This window comes from Betta splendens, chromosome 2 (assembly GCF_900634795.4).
Source record: "Betta splendens chromosome 2, fBetSpl5.4, whole genome shotgun sequence".
Classification (NCBI taxonomy): Eukaryota; Metazoa; Chordata; class Actinopteri; order Anabantiformes; family Osphronemidae; genus Betta; species Betta splendens.
In genome coordinates, this window is record NC_040882.2 from 27,696,346 (window position 1) to 27,710,952 (window position 14,607).

A 14,607-nucleotide genomic window follows, 5' to 3' on the forward strand; every position below is an offset into this window, starting at 1 on the left:
TAATTACGGTACATGAGTCCAGTTAATGAAGCTCATGGAGCCGAGACTCAGCCGTGGTTCAGTCCAGTCCAGCTCAGTGACGCCGCCTGGAACCGCATGGTTCTGTGTTCCTGTTCTAGTAAATAAAGCCCATCGTTCCTGCACAGAAGCCCCAACAGACACCACAGAAGAAGAAGCAGCTGCTCTGAGCTCCATGATTGAGCAGCTGCTGCTGATCTGCTGCAGACGCTCTGGAGCCTGTTCTCAGATCAGCTCCAGCTTTAATTACAGCAGACGAAGCTGCTGCTTCACCAGCGTCAGCGCCTGGTTTCAGGTGAACAAACACGTTCAGACACTTCATTAAACGCAACTGATGATGAATGAATGATTGTTTTCTCCTAAAAAACCTTCAGCTGAACATTTACATGCATCAGGTTCCAGGTCCTTTGCATTGATTTCTCATCTCAGTACTTAGGCCACTTCCTGCTGATTGAGATCAGGTTGAACCCCGTCTCCCACAGGAAGAGCAGCGTCACTGTGTTTATGGTCTGCCTCTACGACCTTAGGCTGTAACGTCTGCGTCTGCGTCTGCGTCTGGGTCTGCGTCTGCGTCTGCATCTGCTGCGGCTCCGTCTGTGGAGTCAGACACAACGCTGGTGTCGGGACCACCAGCAGAGTCTGTGGACCCAACCTACACTCATAACCCCATTCACAGCACCATCAAGCTGAGAACTGCTTTAATATTCAGTCAGTCTGATGGAATTTCATTTCTCACGCTTGTCATAAAGATCAGCTCCAACCTCTCACCCGCTCTCCAGCTGCTCTCGCCCCGTCGCACACACAAACCTCTCCGGTAGCTGTTGAAAACTTCCTAATGTGTCTCTGTTCTATATTTGTCAGCGCTTCAGCGTCTGAAGACTCGTAGTAATGAGCCTGTCAGTCACAGCTCCAGGGATTAAAACGCAGCAATGACGACGACAAGGACGATGACAATGATGGTGATGGTGATGATGATGATGGTGATGATGATGATAATGATGATGATGGTGATGATGATGATGATGATGATGGTGATGATGATGGTGATGATGATGATGATGGTGATGATGATGATGATGATGATGATCCTGAGTGGAACAAGGCGTCTCTCTTTCAAGTGCGTGGATGTGGAGCTTCTCGCTGCAGGCGCTCCACTGTTTTGTTGGTGGAGTCCTTCCTCCCACTCAGCAGCACAAACACACGCATGAACTCAGATGTGTCAGGTTCTGGAAGGAAAGTTCACCTGCTGAAAAAAGACACATAACCAGAACATCATCAGTACCAGCTGCTGGTCAGTCAGTGGACGTCTTAAAGTCACAGAGGAGCCTGTAGACACGTTCTAACTCTGGAGCCGCTCATTGGACACCAAGATGTCAGTCGTTCTAGTTGGAGCCTGACGGCTCCACACAAACCTGAGCTACAGCGAACACAGCACGAACAGAGAACAGGGAAGTCATGCTGGAACAGCGCTGGAGCCGCTCAACGCTGGAGCTGTGGAACACTGGAGCCGCTCTAAACAGAACGTTGTGCGCTCTGTGCATCCATCTCATCCGACGCTGAGCATTAGCCTGACGCTGCCAGAGCTCGTCTCCACCGCAGGCTCAGCCCATTGTTGTGCTGATGCTCATTGTGACAGTCGGTCTTTGTTTGCAGCTGCTGCAGGTCAGCGTAGGAGCGACTTAAGCAGCTTCTCATGTTTGAAGGAGCAGATCAACCCCGTTGCACCATGGGACGTCTTAATGCAGCGCATGTGACAGCGGAGCAGGCACGGGTTTAAAGTGAACAGTTTCTCTGTCTTTGTGTCTAAAGCGAGTGAAGCTGAGCATCTGCGTTGTCGTCATGGTTACAGCAAAGCTGAGCAACACAAAGGCAGCTTCTTCCTGCAGCCTCATGAGTCGCATTGAAACCTTTACAATGATTAATGAGAGCATTTGTTCTACACTTCGTCAGTAAATAAGTGTGTTTGTTTACCTGGTGGCAAATTGCTGGTCGTGGACCCAATGACCCAGAAAATCAGTGGCAGAACTCCACACCGATTAACTTTACTGTACAGCTCAATACATACTCTAAACGGACTCGTCCCACATTTTTAAAGCCAGATTGGTTCCGATACTGGTTTTGTTGCTAGTTCTGCGGCTCGTTCTCCTGCTGGTTCTTCAACTGGTTCACTACTGGTTTGCTACTGGTTCTGCTACGGGTTCTGCTACGGGTTCTGCTACTGCTTTAGCCTGAACATCTCTGAAGCCTCCGCTTGTGACAGTACAGTGAATTATTGGAATGTTCTTTTCCTGTTCTGGGGGTTTATTTTCTTGTGTGTGAATGTCACTTCATGCGCATTAATCACAGTGACAGCGTCAGACAGCAGCACAACAGCGAGGAGACACAGAATAAAGGGGCAACTACTCCACCAAACCTTGATCAGCTGTGAGCGCTCGCTGCTCGGTACGAGGACGTGACAGAAGCACTGAGCTGCACCTCGAGGCTGGAAGAATGCGACTGAACAGAAAACATCAGCTCCTGCATTTGAAACTTGTTCAGAATGAAACCTTTTCTCCCCTGAATGTTGCATCAGTGTGGACAAATTGCAGAGAAACTCTTTATTTAAATGACTAGTAGTAAAACCAGTGTGGGGAAACAGGGAGAACGGACTGGAACTGAAGGGAGCGATGAGTCCAGAGTGACGGAGAAACGCTGCCTGAACAACAGGCACGTGATGCTGAAGTCTGGACCGAAGAGTCTGAGAGAGGCATTCAGGGGAGGTGGGACATCAGGCTGTTGCAGAGTCGTTTACTGAGGAATTGTTCAATGTTTCAGGAGTTTAGAATTGATTTGTTCAACCTATGCTAATGCTAATGCTAATCACGGCTTCTGAATGACTGCAGCAGGATGAGTCAACGCTCTGCGGCTCCTTCTGCTCTGAGGCTGTTAAAGTTTCATGCTCCCTGCTTTAAAGGCAGGTGATGGGAGCCCGTGCAGATGAGTGATGGATCAGCTCCCTCCTCCTCTGCCGTCGTCCCATAACTCGACCGGCTTTTTATTACGCGCCTACGTCTCCTCACGCTGGGACCACGGGCCCATCTTTGATCTCCCTCTGCTCCTGCGGCTGTCGATCTTCACCACGTTACAGACGCCTTCATTGCTCCTGAACTCATCTTATTACTGTCTGGTGCCGGTGCTGAGCTCTCATTCATGCGGCCCTTTAGCTTTGTTTGCCAGAGAATCAGCCTCTGACGTGTTTTATTCCACTGTTTCTGCCTGGACGCGTATCAACGTCTGCATGTTTTGTGTTGTGTTATTAGAGCATCTTTAGGACTTTAATGGTGTTTAATGAACAAGAAAGTGTCAGTTTAGCTGTAATGAAATGAACCAGTGTCTTTAACTAAACTGCTGACTTCACATCTGCTGTTTGTACTTAGGTTCTGTGCTCTAAGGTCGTTACTGGACGGAAGGAGGACGGTGGTAAATCATATCTGTCCCAGAGTTGGGCCAAGGTTGAACTGCTCTTATCCTCCGAAACAAAACAAGGCGTGTTTTTGTCCCATTATCAACAGTTTGTTTAAACCAAAGTAAACTCTGGAGCAAAGATTGGATCTTTGTATTTAAACAGATTCAGGTTTGTTGAACAGATCGAAAAATCCTGACATCAGAAGATAATATGACTAAACATGATGCACTGGTTTCTAATCTGTGCACCGGTTCCTACAGATGTGAGAGCGCTGTCTGTGTCTCCCAGCTTTGTGACAGCCTGGGTTTGTGTTTATATATATATTCTATTACCTGTAGGGCTGGAGTTCTTCTGTCTGAGTCCAGATCTGCTGTGATTAAAGGTCCACGCTGACTGCAGATGAAGCCGAGGCTCTGAGGCCATCACAGCCTCGACACCATCAACCTAGAGACGCAGAAACAAGCAGGAAGCACAGGATGAGCATCAGTGTGCGTTGGGTCAAGTCGACTGTAATGAAGGTGGTCTCAATTACTAATGGAACTCCTCAGTGCATCAATTTGTTAAGTATTTAATTGTTGGAATACTGAAAATAATACAACCCATAACCATAGTTTAAAGTAACTTTATTTTACAGGTTTAAATAACTCAGATGGACATTGATTGACTCCTCATGTGCTCCAGTTGGTTTGTTAAAGAGAGTGACCTCACAACCAGGTGCCATTTTGAAGGCTCTGGCCTCAGCTACTGATTAATGGGAGTAGGGGAGTTTGTAGTGGGTTCGGTTTTTAATTAGTTATATTATTATTTGGTGGAATAGGAGGAGTGCTACAGCACAGATTATTGATTATTGTTTGTTTGTATTATGTTTATGTATTTGTGTGATTTATTTATTTCATTTGTGTATGAGTGTTTGGGTTATGAGCTTCCCTATGCAGCCAGTGGAGGAGTCTGGACCGGGCAGGCACAATATAAAAGGACGGGCTCCTCGTTACCAGAAAGGGGAGGAGGCTGCTGCACAGGGGCTGTGGCCCGCGTGTACTTTTAATTTAATTTAATTTTGTGTTATTTTGTTTGGTTGATTTTATGTTGTTCACTGGGTGAAAATTAAAGCACCATCTCTGCCTTACTCCTACTGTGTCTCCATCCGCTAAACGGTCGTTCCAACACGGACTCAGCCACTGCTGCTGTGACCGTCCATCTCCGCTAGTCTCAGCCTGAGGAGCATGTCCGTCCAGACGCGGGTTATGCCGAGTGGCATCAGTTCTACAGTAACAGGATAATGAACAGACGACCTGATTGGTCCAAAGTTGAGATTGATGAGCCAAACAGAAGAAGACGATGCCACGGTCCATCACACTGACAGTGGTTCAGGTCCAGAAGCCTTGGTTAGAAACTGTCTGGAGCCTCATGTTGGCGGTTCATGCAGTTCCAGCGTCACACTCTTCACGGTGTCTACGCTGGAGACCAACCAGGCGTGTGGCTGCAGAGGCAGATGGTCTCCATCAGTGCTGGGAGCTTGTGCATCACATCTGATGTTCGTCCGTCAGCTCACGCTTCAGCGCCTCAGTCTCTAACAGGCTGCGTTGGAACCATTGCATAAACTCGGGGCTTCGCCGGTGGTAGATTTATTGAGGGACCGCCGCACTGGGCTGCGTGTGCATCAATCTGAGCCCAGCGCAGCGCGATCAGTGATATATTTGAGTTGCTGGCGTCGCTCAGCTTGTGATCTATTTCATTCTGTTACGACGGCGCATCGCAGGTTTCTCCACCATGAGTCTGATGATGATGCAGGATGAATCAAACCTGCTAGAAGTTGTGGCTGCTCTGGAGTTATGATAACGCTGCGATTCACAAGTTCAGGCTTCGCTCTGAGAGTGGCTGTAAAAAACTCATAGATGTGACTTTATGGTTGAGTGCACGGACGGTTTAATAATGTGATGAACTGGAGAAAACCAGCCTAGTCAGGGCGCAATGATGGACGAGGGCCGAGCCAATCAGAGGCCTTTTATCACAGCATGAGGTGATTTAGCGTGGTTTCCAGCGGCGAGTTCATAAAGTCCAGAGAGAAGAAGTCACAAAGACACCGGTCATTCAGGAAACAAAGAGGGAACTGAAGAGGTTTCTGTTTGAAGGCACATGAGGTTCGTTCTTCATCCATTATCTGAATTATGTATTGGCTGAAGCTCAACTAGAATTAAAAGTTATCAGTTCCATCTTTATGGTTCATCCTCTGGGGACCGTGAAAGTCTAAATCACACTTTGTTTCATATACACTGTTTGGCGTCTGTTTTACCAGATTTATATTTCATTCAAGTCCACATCAAATTATGTATCATGAATGGACAAGAGCGTGTACTAAGCAGACTAACATAGTAACATGTAACAGAAACAAAAGTTTACTCAAATTAAAACCCGTCTCCTGAAGTCTGCAGCAAACTGAAGGTTGAACCACCGTCAGCAGCGTTCTTTGTTATTCTCTCAAAACAGGCTTCCTCAGACGTCCCGCTGTCTCGTCAGCGCTGCCAAAGAAGATCACACGCAGCAGTTTTCTCTCTATTTTATTTTTAATTCACTTTTATAAACAATGTCACAGTTACAGGCGTCGGCCTGAATCTGGAGAAACGCAGATGTTTTCAAGTTTGACCTGAGTCATTTGCGCCTCCAAGAATTGAACCCCCGCGGAGCCGTTACCTCGTTAACGCCTCAATGGTTATTGAGCTCATCCGCGTGTCAGGGTCGGGTCATGACATCATGTGACCTGAGTCCAAACAAGCAGGACCAGACACCAAACCAGCCGCCACAGCTAAAAGCTGCTTTATGCTAATATGTTGAATGGGTGAATAGAGTTGGAGCCGTTCCTCCTCAGACCTGGAGCTGCTGAGCTGAGCAACGTGAACCCAAATGGAAAATGGGCTCGGCTCAGTTCAGTCCAGACGCTTCCTTTGTTACACAGCAGCAGCTTCCTCCCTTCAAACAGCAGACAAACAGCAGCTTTATGATGAATGCCTGCTTTATTGGGCAGCTTTGGCAAATGGCTGCTGCTTCATGCTAAAACCTGAAGGAGGAGGAAGGAAGAAAGGAAGGAGCGAAGACGGATCAGGGGCAGTAATTGCTTTGTTTGGTGGCGTTTGTGTGTGTGGGAGCTCATTTCCATTTGAAAGCAGCGTCCTGTTCTCGGGGGTCTTACGTCACAACAGAACCTCCACTCTGACACTCGGACCATGAGCTTCAGAGAAACTACACAGACGCTGCTGCAGCGTCTGGACGCGCAGCGAGCGAGAGTCTGATAATGGACCCAGCTCATTTAACATTATCAACGCCTCAGCCTTCACTGACGTTGAGAGGTTTTCAGTTTAGCAAAAAAACGAAGCCCACGTCACACATTCACAAGGGAAGAAGTTACAGGTTCAGCATCCAAAGGATCCAACGTCAGAGACATCAGAGACGTCAGAACTTCAGAATCTGCAAAACAAGAATCATTTTAATGAGCTTGAGTCTGATGAAACTCAAGTCCAGTGGGCAGTTTCCATCTCCGGTCTGAGCAGAGGAACGTTATTGGACTATTAAAGATCAGACGTGAGGTGCTGAGGTTTACTATTGAGCCTGAAGGTGACGCTGCTTCACGTGTCTCCAGCCGTGAGCAGGTTCTTATCTCACCGCGGGTGCAGCTGTGTTGATCTTATCACCACAGACACAGACACCACAGAAAAGTTATGACTAAACCAACATGTTTGTTCTGGAACAAAGTCTGAATCTCGCAGGCTCCGTCGCCATGGCAACGCAGACAGGCGTCAGTGCCACGCTCCACATTTCTCAACACTTGGTTTTGTTCAAGCACAGTTCGAACATCGATCAAGTCTTATTGACGCGAGTCAAGTTTTCCTAAACGCACACAAATGCTAAACATGAACTTTAGCAACTCTGATGTTTAGTAAATGTTTGATGTATGTTTTTTTTTTTCCAGAACCACAATGACTCGACTCAGACCTGCAGACCTGTTTTCACAGCCTCTGATGATGTTGGTAGATGATGAACAGCCTCTGTTCAGACATCGTTACTGAACAGGTCACAGAATTGTTCCTTTATTAAAAGCTGCTGTGATTCGGAGTGTTTGCTGGTTTTCCAGTTCATCCACTCAGTTCCTTCTAGTTTCTCCAGTGACCTCTGACATCCTGTGGACGGGAGCGTGGGCGCTGCCACTGAGCTCCGTGAGCCTTCATCCATCACGTAGCGGAGCTGAGTCCAGAGTGAGGACAGTTAACAGGCGGCTCCGGCCGACACAGAGGAGAAGCTCTACATCATGAGGCCTCGGCCCGTTCAGACCCGGTCAGAGCCGACACGCTCTTCCCTTCTCCTCAGAGGGAAGCGTAAATGCAACGCACCTCTGGAAGGGTTCCCCTTAATGCAGCACACACAGCATCAGCCAGTGTTAAAGGCTCCAGCAGTGTGTGAGGGAGTGTCCAGCCTTTAAACCCTGCATGGCGGCTGGAACACGCAATGCAAAGCACTGAATAGATGGATAAAGGTTCAAATCCCAGCTTCCAACTGCTGCTCTCATTTAAAGCTCCTTAGAGACGTCACAGTTTTGTTCACTCAAAAAAAGTGCAAACTTGTTGTTTTCATGACGTTTTACTTCAGACACATGAAGTTAGTGACTGTTTAGCTGCACAAGCATTAACGTTTCCACTCAAAGTTCAGCACTAAACTAAAATGATGAGCAGCGTTTACTGCAAACATGTAACTTACAGTAATAAGACGAGCAGCTGATACCAAAGCAGGAAAACACTGAGACAATATAAACAGGTCCATTCAGTCTAACTTAAACAGTAGAACACAACGGTCAAACACAGGAAACGGGTCGGACCACGAGGAACCAGTGGAGCTGAACGTTGTCTCTTGTTGATTCTGTTTAACTTTACAGAAAGTCCCTTTGCAATTTAAAGCTTAACATCTAACGTGAAGATTGGTTCGAGGTCTAATTTTAAATTTGGATTTGTATTAATTTTCCAGCTGCTGTGAACATGCAAAGAAGCCTGAGTGCTTTGGCTGCAGTGGGAGGAGGTCCAGTGAGAACGCAGTCCAGAGGAGCACACGGACTCACTACAGATGCTACGCGACGGCCTGGTTCACGCTCAGTCAGTGAACGCATCACTGTTCTCAGGTCAGACGTTCAGGCTCAGGACTCCTTCCTTCAAATGTGGGTCGAGACGCGTGTGAATCGAGACTTTTCCTCCTGCTCCTCTGCTGCAGACACACGTCGCCCCATTAAACGAGGCCGTGAACACTCAGATATGTCTCCATAATCTGCTTAGCTCTGTAAATGTGAGAGGGATGACAGCCAGCGTGAACGGAGCTGAGTCGGTCAGAACCAGAGCCGGGATCACAGACTTTAATGCTGGGATGAGACGGACGCAGCAGAAAAGTTACAGCTCAGAGCTACGCTACCGCCATGAAGGGACCAGAGCTGCTTCATCATCATCATCATCATCATCATCATCATCATCATCATCATCATCATCATCAACCCCACATCATCATCATCATCATCATCATCATCATCATCATCATCATCATCATCCTGCAGCTTCACATGACTAGAACTCAAACCTCATAAACATCATCTCCACTTCCTTCAGGGTCGTTTGTGAGATTCTTCTGATAAATCTGTCAAACGTCGACGGGTTTTCCATCGGTGCTGTGAGCGCTGGTCGGACCCAGACGGCTGCTGCTCTGGGCTCTGTGCTGAACGTTCTGCTCTAGGATCCGTCCTGATTTGTTTGCAGCGTTGTTTGTCATATTTTCGCTGACGCTGGTTTGAGGCAAAGCGTTTTCTGAGCTCACCGTTTTGTTTGCAGTGAATGTGCAGAACGGACAAACTGAAGCAGGCACTTGTTTATGTCAGTGAGTCAGTTCTGGAGCTTCCTGCAGCCAGCATCCACTTTGAGCCCGAGGCCTCGTGGCCTCACAGCTCAGTCCTCATCCTCATCCTCACCCTCATCTTCATCCTCATCTTCATCCTCATCCTCATCCTCATCCGCATCCGCATCCGCATCCGCATCCTCACCCTCACCCTCCTCCTCCTCCTTTTTCTCCTCATTCTCCTCCTCATCCTCATCTTCATCCTCATCCTCACCCGCCTCCTCCTCCTCATCCTCAGTGCTGTGGGCTGAGCTGCAGGTACAGAGGTTCTGTTGCACCAGGATCAACGCAGGGCGGAGCTCATGTGTCTGTACGACCAAACCACAAACTGAGTTTCCTCTCTTCATGAAACATATTGGTTTGATCTATTCCTGCCTGTAAAGTGAGCAGATGTTAGAGGATCACAGGCCAAACCCACGAGTGAAGAGGTGCTCAAACACCTTAATGCTCCTCTGATAACTGAAGGAAGCGCAGGACCCGGGTTACAGAGACCGATTTAACTGTTTAGTAACCATAGTAACCAGAGTTAGGAGCCGTTCAAGGAAAAATGTCATTATAGATAAAGGCCACAATCAGACATGCAAACAATTCAACGAGAAGAGCGGGAGCGCATTGAATCTTTTATGTTCGATCATTTGAAGGTTTACGTGAACAGAACAAACATTCAGAGTCTGTTATAAACAAATAACGGCACCGGTTTTGGGTCCGACTGCGCGACCTCCACATTCAGCCTGCAACATTAAGATGCTTCACTTTTTAACATTTCATAGACAAGAAAGGTAATCAGACAAATACATATTACTCACATTCATATATGGAGGGAAAGGCTGCACGATGTAGATCAGTATCACAGTCATTATGAAAATGAAGCTACGCTAATAATGGGATGTGGTGATGGTGTGGGACAGTGGACACAAAGGAAAAAGTAATTTAATCAGATTAATCCAGTCAAGTCTGAGTGCAACAATGGAGAAGATAAACAAATGTGAAGAGAGGGAGGCGACAAGAGGTGAATGAACAAGGAGGAGGAAGAAGAGGAGGAGGAGGAGGAAGAGGAGGACCCAGGCTGACTGAAGGTCAACCTGAGGCACAGCATGGAACGATGCCTGTGATCTGTAAATGCACCACCACCTACAGTAACACTCACTGACAGAAGCTCAGTGACGTGATCTGGCATCACTGGTTCCACTTCCACCATCAGCTCAGAGGAAATAAGAACAGATGTGACGTCGCTGCGGAGGTTCTCGCCCGCTGACGTCTTCCGCTCGGCCCGTGAGCATCTGCTGGAAGTCCCTCCGTCTGCCTCATGTTTCCAGCTGCTGCACTGTGTTCCTGCCTGTCGTCCTCCATCACACAGGAAGTCAGGCTGCACGACCAGAGAGAAACAGGGAGGGCAGCACGAAAGGCCGGACCAGAGACCCAGGTGAGGAAGGATGAAGAGGATGAAGAGGAAGAAGAGGAAGAAGACGACAAAAGGATGAAGAGGAAGAAGAGGATGAAGGGGAAGTAGAGGAAGAAGAAGGTGAAGGGGACAAAAGGACGAAGAGGAAGAAGAGGACAAGAGGATGAAGAGGGAGAAGAGGGTGAAGAGGAAGAAGGATGAAGAGGGAGAAGAGAATGAAGAGGAAGAAAAGGATGACGGGGGCTAAAGGATGAAGAGGAATAAGAGGACGAAGAGGACGATAAGCCCCAGATGGAGAAGCGCTTTCTCCACCACTGCTCCGTCTAAACACCATGGTTCATGTCTGTGTCTCGTGTTGAGTGGAATAAAAAACGTTTGTTCCTTGAAGGAAACGTGTTGATTGGCTGAAGCTTCACAGATACAAAGACTCACTCCTTCAGTCGACTCATCAGCCGCGAGCTCCACGTCTGTAAACCAGGTTTTATGCTTTTACCAAACACAAACAATCTGAGCTTTAAGACGCATCTCTGGTTGTAAACGTCAGATCACAGACTAACACAACATACGATGAGAAGCTTCATTTAGGTTCATCAGTCGACCTCCCGCTCATGTTTACATCTACAAACGCCAAGTTCAGGAACCAGCACCAGACTGAATCTGGGTCCGTCTTCGATCAGTGGACGTGATGAGGGAGCGACCGTGGGGGACGATGTCAGCTGAAGGCTGAATCTGAAGCTCAGTCTGCTTCAGTCGAGCTGCAGAGGAACTTAATGCTGATCAAACCCCTGTTCATGATGCTCTCAGTCACAGCAGTGATACGGATCTGGAAAGACCCAGATGTGTGGCTGGAACCAGGAGCCTCCTACAGCTGCTGCAACAGATCACACGTTCAATGAAGCATCCCTGAGAGGGAGCATCCTTGTCTGATGCCCCTTCCCACACTAAAAGGAGCACTCTGTTACGAACGAGGGTCAAACTGGACTGAACGGTTAAAACGAGCGTCGAACTGAACTGAGAGGTATTCTAAACCACGCTCCTAGCGCGGGGAGACAGACTACAATGACCTACAAACTGAAGGTAGGACCCAAATGCACGACCCATAGACAGGACTGACAAATAATGATTTAATATATTAAACATGCAGACAGAGGACAACACGAACTAAGGACGCTGCGTATGCAGGATAAACCAGAAAACAAAACATGCAAACTAACACATAAAACTCACAGGTAAACTAAAGATCGCTGCAGAGCAGGAAACTAAATAACTATCCTAAAACACAAAACATGCAAACAACAGTATCAAACGTAATCAGCAAACAAACACACAAACCTGGACAGAGCACGATGGCATGGTAACAAGTAACACATAATGTGACGAGCAATGAGTAACGAGTAACACGTAACAAATAACAAGTAATGCACCAACAAAGACTGTGCACAAACTAAGACCTTAAATACCAGACAAGACAGGTGAACCCAATCAAACTAATACAGGAAACACAAGACAGGAAACAAGGACACAAAACCAAAAGGGTGAAACCAGGCTGCCCCTGGTGGCGTGGAAACCGAGTCACAACACACTCAGCCCACCATTAACTTTCAGCACACTCTCAATGTCTTGGTACAGAACCTTGATCTTAGTTACAAGACCAGGGTTGAGGCCAAAGCTCTCCAGAGTTTTCCAGAGGTATTGGTGCTCAACCCGGTCAAAAGCTTTTTCTTGGTCTATTGGAATCAGACCTAAGTCAATGCCCAATGAACTAGAGAGTTCCAAAATATCCCGAATTAAAATCACATTGTCCGTGATTAACCTACCGGGCACACAGTAGGTCTGGTCTTGGTGGATCCCCTGGTCCATCACTTCCCGCAGTCTATTGGCCAGAGCCCTGGACAGGATTTTGTAGTCCGTACAGAGCAATGAAACCGGACGCCAGTTCTTAATGTCCTGCAAATCTCCCTTTTTTGGCAGTAGCGTGAGGACCGCTCTTCTGTAACTGAGGGGCAGGGAGTTCTCTGCGATACTTTCATTGAAAACACATAGTAAATCTTGGCCCAGTTCAGCCCAAAAAGTCTTGAAAAACTCCACTGGCAGTCCATCCAGACCTGGAGCCCTCCCCCCTTTCATGCTTTGCAGGGCCGTGCACAGTTCCTGTAGGGGCAGTGGTTCTGCCAATGCTTCATCTTCAGAGGCCTGAGGAAGATCACTGCAGAAGTTCTGAAACCATTGGTCATTCTCTTTGTACTCGCATTTGTACAAATCCTTGTAAAAAGCTACCGCCCTCTGTCTGATGTCAGCAGGTTCCCTCAGCTCCTCTCCAGTAGAGAACCGCAAGCTGTGGATGTGTCTGCTCTGGCCGTTCTTCTTCTCCAGACCAAAAGAGAACCTGGAGGAGGCATCCATCTCCGTGACGTTCTGGAACCTGGACCGTATTAGTGCCTTTGTGCTCTGGTGCCCAGTAGGCTGGCAAGACTTGCCTGTTTAGATTTAAGGACCTCAATGTTTCCTCTGTTTCCTGTGAACTCTGCTGTTGCAGTTTCACGATGTCGGTCTCTAGATCTCTAATGGATCTGGTAATGTCCCTAGTGACATTGAGAGTGTACTGCAAACAAAATTGCTTAATTTCCACCTTCCCACAGTCCCACCACTGTCTCAAATTTATAAAATCTGATTGTCTGGTCTTTAAATTCTCCCATAAGAACCTAAAACCACCCTTAAAACCTTCGTCAAGCAGTAAGGAAGTATTAAAATGCCAGTAAGGGCTTCTATACTTGATCTTGCTGATATAAACGTGACACAGAACCATGGCGTGATCAGTAAAACCAACAGGTGAGATAGAGCAGGATCTAAAAACGTTTAGCTGGTGTTTAAAACAATAAAACCTGTCCAATCTCGCCAGAGAAACTACATTGTCTCTCACATGTGACCAAGTGTATTGTCTTTCAGTATCATGGAGACTCCTCCAAACGTCTGGAAGCTCATGAGTTTCTCTAACCCGTTTTAAAACACGCTTCGATGCAGAGTGAGGTTCAATGTGGTTACGATCCAGCAAGTCATTTTCCGTACAGTTAAAATCACCGCCTAAAACAGGAGGTCATCGGAATTAAAAAGATTTAAAACAGTGTTAAGTTCACCGAGGAACAAGGTTCTCTCTGTTCCAACAGTAGGAGCATATACATTAATCAATGTAACTGTACGGTGCTCAAACACTGCCTGCACTGCCAATAGTCTGCCTGGAATGACTTTAACAACAGTGAGGATGTTGGAAGACAGGATCTGAACAGAATGCCCACCCTCCACCACTGCTGCTGCCATAGTTCAGTGTCACCTCCCGTCCCATTCTCTGTGCCAGTCCACTTCACTGCTGTCACTGTGAGTCTCCTGTATAAACAATCAAACAATTAAATCAATGTGATTTAATTTCATTAGCTCAAAAGCAGCCCCATTCTTTTCTTAAAATCCCTGGCTCCATTCAGGTTCAAGGTGCTAATTTTAAAATTCATCATGAGAGAGAAGAAATCGAAAACAACAAAAATAAAACACATTAGCAGCATGGCTAAAAGTGTGCGGTTACAAAAGACTATCATCATCATCATTTTGAAGTTCCTGACTCACTTTGTGCACCAGTTTCTTTAGTCTAAAAACCCCCAACTGGTCTTGGGAGCTGTCTGCAGTGGCTTTGCTTTTCCTTTTTATACTTTCCTTTTCACCTTCTTCCATCTCCATCGTTCGTGCAGCGCTGCTTCCATCCAAATCACCGTCGCACCTCTCCTTCTCATGGTCAATCTGCTTTTCCACGTTGTTTAACGATTCCACGCCGGCC